The sequence below is a fragment of the Pyrus communis genome, chromosome 3, assembly GCF_041283825.1.
Source record: "Pyrus communis isolate YQ-2024b chromosome 3, ASM4128382v1, whole genome shotgun sequence".
NCBI lineage: Eukaryota > Viridiplantae > Streptophyta > Magnoliopsida > Rosales > Rosaceae > Pyrus > Pyrus communis.
This window is the reverse complement of record NC_142567.1, coordinates 15,439,871-15,447,526: the sequence shown is the minus strand read 5'-3', so window position 1 is coordinate 15,447,526 and position 7,656 is coordinate 15,439,871. Positions and strand designations below refer to the sequence as shown.

At 40.6% G+C, this 7,656-nt stretch overlaps 1 pseudogene; it reads left to right on the top strand.

Moving 5' to 3' along the window:
- The first annotated feature begins 732 nt into the window (after positions 1-732).
- Positions 733-7,409, top strand: LOC148697998 (uncharacterized; annotated as a pseudogene).
- The last annotated feature ends 247 nt before the right edge of the window (positions 7,410-7,656 follow it).

Here is a 7,656-nt window from a genome sequence, read left to right as displayed (position 1 = left end):
AAGTGCCTACAAGGCCTTCAAAGTGGCTAGAAAATACGGACGTTTAAGATTAGGAAAGGTTACCAAAACGGGAAACCTAGGGTTAACTTTCCTAGTTCAAGTAGGAATCCTTGTTTGAGTAGGAATCCTCGTTTTGGTAGGAATTCATCATTGGAGTAGGAATTCATCGTTTCTTCAAGTCTTCAACTCATTCATTCCTTTTTTGCTCCAAAAGGCTCCAATTTGCATCTTCTTGCACACTTTGGCCTTATAATCTGAAAATACACAAAAGTGACTTTAAACACTAAAATCACTAAGGAAACACAACATAAATGCACGAGAACAAGCTAATTAAGTCGCATGAATATGCTCCTATCACTTGTGACGATTAGGTGAAACTCATTTATAAACTAGCATCAAGTTCATGCATGAAAACTAAGTATGCATCCTTAATCAACAAACAAGAACAAGTTTTGAATAAAACAGATAATTGAATTGCAATCACAACTTAACAAATCACAATTGGAAGAAATCAATTCATATCTCAAACATGTTCATGGCTTCAAACTTTCCCCTAACTAATTAGGGGTTTAGCCACTCATGATTACAACAAACTCAAAAAGTAATAACAAAGTAAACATTGAAAACAAGAACGAAGTACACCTAAGAACGCCCCAATCTGCAAGCATGAAACGTTCAAGGCCTCCTTCCTCTCCTAATTGTTGCGGCACAAGGGTCTAAGGATGTGTATAGATGAGTGGTGGTGCGGCAAGGGGTTGTGAAAGGTCAGAAATTGTCAAGGGTTTAGAAGGAAGCTACGGCAAGGTATAGAATTGTGTCCAAGGGATGTCGAATGGTGAATCCCCCCTAATCTGACCCTCAAACCCTTTATTAAGGCACGGCAAGGCTTGCATAGGAAATAAGTAAGTGTTTAATTCCCCCAAATCAATTCTAAGAATCAGGAATTAAGTTAAATCCCTTTAGAATAGGTAATTGAAATCAGGAATTAAGGAAAAAGGCTAAGTCTTGCGGCAAAGGGAGGAAAAGAAGGGGAAAGTGCAATTAAACTTGCAGATTTTTTTAGTGAAAGGGAATGTATAGGTGCGGCTAAGACTTTTAAGAAAGGGATCGTGACATAATCTTGCAGATTTTGGGAGAGAAAAGGAATTAAACTCACGGCAAGAAAGGGAAAAAGAAATCAGGAATGTGCCTTTGACCAAGAATTAAAGGAAACAAGATTTGTGACTGATTTTGGGACTTATGAGAAAGAATCTCACGGCAAGGAAAAGGGAAAGGATTCTAAAGCCAGAAATTTGGAGAGAAAAGGAAGGTAAGGTGCAGCACAATTTAGGACATGTCTAGGGCTTCTAGAACATGTGATTTAGGCAACCAACATTATTTGGAAACTTCAAAAATGGACACCTTCACAATTGGAAACTCCCAATAATGGAAACTGGTTTCCAATTCTTGATTCCTCCTTCTTCCTTCGATTCTAGGCTCACTTGGTCTTCAATTTCGTCCAACACTTTGGCTCCAAGCAAAAGCTATCCATCTTTAGCCCAAAAGTGCTCCAAAAGACTCCAAAATGCACTTCGTTGCTCCTTTAGCCCTTAGAACCTGAAAACATACGAAAATGGCTTAAAAGACTTAAAGAACTAAGAAATAACAAGGTAAATGCACAAGAACAAGCCAACTAACTCGCCTAAATATGCTCCTATCAAGATTGAATGTCGAATTGAGAACTTACCTCATGCAATTGTTGCCGTGGGGGGTCCATTTGCCCAATTCCTTCATATTGTTGTGCATTTAGAGCACGGTTTATGATAGGAGCATATTTAGGCGACTTACTTAGCTTGTTTTCATGCATTTATGTTATTAATCCATAGTTTTAGTATTTTAAGCCATTTTCGTATGTTTTTAGGTTCTAATGGCAAAGGGAGCAAGAAAGTGCATTTTGAGGCTATTTGGAGCATTTTTGGGCATGGATTGGATAGCTTAACCATGGAGCAAAGAGGATGGACGAAATTGAAGACAAGAAGAGCTAGGAAAGGCTACAAATCTGGTGGAAGAAGTTCTATTCCAATGAAGATAAGGAAGAAGCAAGAAACAAGGAACCTTATCCAACCTTATCCAACCTTATCTTATCCTATCCTAGAAACCTTATCCTATCCTAACTCTAACATTATCCTATTCTATCCTATCCAAATCAGATTGGGACTTAAACCTAGCTAATTAGGGGGAATCAATTACACATCTAAACACCTATTTCAGTTTCTAGAAGACTTATCCATACCAATGCCGCAAGACACCATTCCTTGTAGGTTTAGGAATCACAATCCTTTTCCTACTCTTATATCACATGTCCTAGGCCCTTTAGGATTAGGAATCTGCCTTAAACACAGTTTCTAGAACACCTTATCCTATCCCTACATGTGTGCCGCACCTAGCCTTCTAGAACTCCCTAATTCCTAGCCGCACTACCTATTCCAAATCCCACTTGATTTCTGCCTTGAGTTAACCCTTTTTCAATGGGATTATGCAATCCTTTTCCTTTACTAAGTGTGCCAAACTAGCCTATATAAACAGCCCTTGCCGCACCATTTAGACCACCACCCCTTCACACAACATTCATACATTCCCAACCCTTTGCCGCAGCCATCCTTCACCATTCTCCATATTTTCCCACCTTGCCGCACTCCCCATCCCTCCTAAACACTACCCTACCATCACACATCCATTCCTCCATACAAATACCACCCAAAACCTGTCCTTAGACCTTGTGCCGCAACAAAGAGGAGGAGAAGAGGGCTTGGATGTTCATGCAATTCAAGTTCGAGTTGCTGGAGTTTTTAGGTGTTTCCTCTCCTTTGATTTCAATGGTTAAATTTACTTTCCTTTGTCTTGTACGTATGAGGAACTAAACCCCCCTTGGCTAGGGGGGATTCGAAACCATGATCATGCTTGCTATATGATTTGATTACCTCTAATTGCGTTTCATAAGTTGTGAATTCAATTCACTTATCTATTTGAATTAAACTGATTTGTGTGTGTTGGTTGAGAGTGCACGCTTAATTATCATGCGTAAATCTAATGCTAGGATATAAGGAAGTTTCACCTAATCGTTACAAACTTATATTCACAAGTAGTAAAAGTTGATGATCTTAATTGCGTTAAGTAAATTCTTGGCATAAGTTTCATGCAATTCATAGTAACGAGTGCTTCGTCAATGCTTATGGTTTTCAAAGAACTTAATGATTCTTGCTTGTATCTCTATTATGCAATTCATGTAGGGGACTTGTGGGGAATGCTTTGGGTTGTCGTATGCAATCATCCAATTCAATAACATTAGGAAAATCTGAGGGTTAATTAGTGCAATTCACGGTTAATCTGGGGCGTTGAGAATTCATGGTTTATTGAAAAGCAATTAGAAATCGTTTTGTGTGCGAGTATGGCATGTGTGGAGATGAACCCCTTAGCTAGCCTTTATTCCATTCATTAAATCCAAATTCGTTTTAAAATCTGTTCGTTTTACAAAGTTTTAAGTTTTGTTTTCAAATTCGTCAGAAAGTAGTTTTAAGGCAGTTTTGAGTGTTTTCTTGCTGTTTTGAGTCTTTTGGTATGTCTTAGTGTTTTAAACTTTAGTTTTGCATTCTTTGGGTCTAGTTTGGTGTTTTATATTGTGTTTTTACGTTTTTGAGTCAAATCCAAGTGATTAACAATCCCTCCTAATCCCCGGTCCAGAACGATCCCTACTTACATTCTTCACTACAATTGATAAAAAGAGGGTTTAATTTGTGTGCGTATAATTCTCACATCAAATTTTGGCGCCGTTGCCGGGGATTAGCAACTTTGCTAATCCCTTGGATTGTTTTATTTTCGTTTGTTTTATTTTATTCCAGATTCTTAATCTTGTTTATTTTCTTGTTTTAGGTACTAGTTTATGACTCGGAGTTCTCATCCGATTTGTGAACATATCTTGGACTTTGACGACGATTTCGAGCGAGAGTTGAGACGAAAGAGAAAGAACCCAGAACCTAGTGAATCAAGTGAAAGTTCCGAGTCCGTTTCTGAATTTGAAGAAGAGGAACCAACGGCAAGAGTGGGTGAAGTAGACATGGCAGCGGACAACCTAACAATCAAGGAGCTTTGCACTTCGGGATTGGACAATGACGCACCTCTATGTATTCAATATCCTAGGGCGGCTCCAGATAAGACTGTCGAGTTCGAATTGAAGTCAAGTTTGTTACATCACATTCCGAAGTACCATGGGCTGTCCATGGAGGATCCAAACAAACACTTAAAGGAGTTCGAAGTTGTTTGTTCGAGCATGACCCCGGTGAATGTCGATGGAAACATCTTGAAGATGAGAGCTTTTCCATTCTCTCTAATGGATAAAGCTAAAGATTGGTTGTATGAATTGGCTCCCGGAACTGTCACATCTTGGGAGAGCATGAAACGGGCTTTCTTCGAGAAGTTTTTCCCAACTTCTCGAATTATCCTCCTACGAAAAAGGATAAGTGGAATTCAACAAGATGAAGGTGAATCTTTTCCTACTTATTATGAACGTTTTAAATCTCTTGTTGCTTCATGTCCACAACATCAGATGAAGGAGGAACTTCTCTTACAATACTTCTACGAGGGACTTCTACCAATCGAACGTCAAATGCTAGATGCCTCAGCGGAAGGAGCCTTGTTGGACAAGACCCCCACGGCTGCAAAGACCTTGATTGCTAATCGAGCATTGAACGCTCAACAATACGAAGGCGTTGGACAGAGGAGTACCCCACGGCAACACCAAGTCAATGAGGTAAGTGCCATAACCGAACTTCAAAATCAAATGGCTAACCTCACTACTTGGCTTTCTCAGGTGATGGACGATCCAAAAGTCCAAACCGTAGCTTCTTGTGGTGTGTGCTCCATGCAAGGACATCCCACGGATAAGTGCCCACAATTGATCGAGAATGGAGGGTGGGAGACACTCAATGCCGTGGGATATGGGAATCAATACCAAAATCGTGGTGACCCCTTCTCCACTACCTACAATCCCGGTTGGCGTGATCATCCAAATTTCAAATGGCGGGATCCTCAACAACCCCAACAACAAGGAGGATTTAGGCAGCAACCATCGGGCTTTTATACAAAGCCATTCGTCCCCAATCAAACTCAATCGCAATCTACCCCAACAAGCTCAGGTATGTCTTTGGATAATGATCAAGTTGTTAAGTTACTTACTACTTTGACGCAGGAAGTACAAACTCAAACTAAGGAGAGGCAAATCCAAGTGATTAACAATCCCTCTTAATCCCCGGTCCAGAACGATCCCTACTTACATTCTTCACTACAATTGATAAAAAGAGGGTTTAATTTGTGTGCGTATAATTCTCACATCAAATTTTGGCACCGTTGCCGGGGACAATTTCGAGAGCAAGGTAGGTTGCCAAGTTCAAACGTGGTCAATCCGAAAGGTGGATTCGAATCTGCAAAAGCTATGAGTTTGCGAAGTGGAAAGCAAGTTGGATCTGATCCTAGACCACCCACATCACATTCCAACGAGGAGGAAGAATTGAGAATTGAAGAGGAGGAACAAAGCTCACTCACGGCCAAGGTGGACACACCTTTGTCGCAAGCCTCATGTGATCCTAAACCGTCCAATTCATCCAATAAAGGTAAAAACGTGTCAAGTTCAGTTCCTACTAATGCTTTTCCTTTGAATGTTCCTTTTCCTAGTAGGTTTAAGCAAATAAAAAAAGAGGAAGCGGAAAAGGACATTCTCGAGACGTTTCGCAAAGTTCAAGTCAATATCCCTCTTTTGGATGCAATTAAGCAAGTCCCGAGGTACGCCAAGTTCTTGAAGGAACTTTGCACTAATAGGAGGAGGATTTCGACCAAGGAGGTTGTAAAAGTGGGTGAAAACGTCTCAGCCATCTTGCAACGCAAACTGCCCCCTAAATGCAAAGATCCGGGTAGTTTCACAATTCCGTGTGTTATTGGTAATTCTAGGTTTGAATCTGCCATGTTAGAGTTAGGTGCATCCATAAATGTCATGCCATATTCAATTTATGCATCTATGAACCTAGGAATGTTGAAAAATGATGGTGTTATTATACAATTGGCCGATAGATCTAATGCCTATCCAAAGGGAGTTTTGGAAGATGTTTTAGTGCAGGTTAATCATTTGATCTTTCTAGCGGATTTCTACGTACTTGAGATGGATGACTCGGACCAAGCCCCGTCATTACCCATTCTCCTTGGAAGGCCATTCATGAAAACTGCTCGTACGAAGATTGACGTCTATAATGGCACTTTGACGATGGAATTTGATGGGGAAGTTATTGATTTCAATCTTTCTGATTCTATGAAGTACCCTAGTGAGAATCATTCATGTTTTGCTATTGATATAATTGACTCTTTGGTGCATAACCATTTGGACAATTTGAAGGACGATGCACTTGAATTGGTTATTGCACAAGGAAAGGACATGCAAAACATGGAAACAACCACCAAGGAACCCCACGGCATGCATTAGGAATCCTTGGCCGTGCCCCCTAATGAGGATATTATTGAGATGGTGGCTGCCCTCGAGTCATTGCCATCACAATCGGGTAAGTTTTTGGACCCTATTTTAAGTTCAGTTTCGGCTAATAAAATGCTTCCCTCAGTTGTGCAGCCACCTACACTCGAACTTAAGCCATTGCCTAGTCATTTGAAGTATGTTTTCTTGGGCGAGGATGAGACATTGCCCGTCATTATCTCATCCTCACTCACGGCACAAGAAGAAAACAAATTGGTGCGAGTGCTTAAAGAGTACAAAACGGCAATTGGATGGACATTGGCCGACAGAAAGGGAATTAGCCCTACTACGTGCATGCATCGCATACTTCTAGAAGAGGGGTCCAAAACATCTCGAGAGGCTCAACGCAGTCTCAACCCTCCGATGATGGAAGTTGTGGAAAATGAGATAATCAAGCTTTTGGATTGTGGAGTAATCTATCCAATCTCGGATAGTAAGTGGGTTTCGCCCGTGCAATGGGTTCCAAAGAAATCCGGAGTAACTGTGGTTGCAAATGCCGAGAATGAGCTTGTTCCTACGCGCATTCAAACTGGTTGGAGGGTGTGCATCGACTATAGGAAGCTAAACGCCACCACGAGGAAGGATCACTTCCCATTGCCGTTCATTGACCAAATGCTTGAGAGGTTAGCCGGTTATGCTTTCTATTGTTTTCTTGATGGTTATTCCGGTCATAATCAAATTGACATTGCACCCGAGGACCAAGAAAAAACCACTTTCACGTGCCCTTTTGGTTTATGTAATGCACCTGCCACATTTCAAAGATGCATGATGAGCATATTTTCCGATTATGTTGAGAAAATAATTGAAGTTTTTATGGATGATTTCAGTGTCTTTGGAGATTCCTTTGATGGTTGCTTGATAGGGGCATATTTATGCACCTTAGTTTACCTTGTTCTTGTGCATTTATAGTGTTTTTCCTTAGTAAAGTAGTCTTTTAAGCTAGTTTTATGTATTTTCAGGATTTAAGGGCAAAGTATGCAAAAGGATGCATTTTGGAGCCTTTTGGAGCAAATTAGAGCTTGGAATGGATATCATATGCTTGGAGCCAAGAGGATGGACGAAATTGAAGACTTGAAGATGATGATTCCTACTTGAGCAAGGTTTCC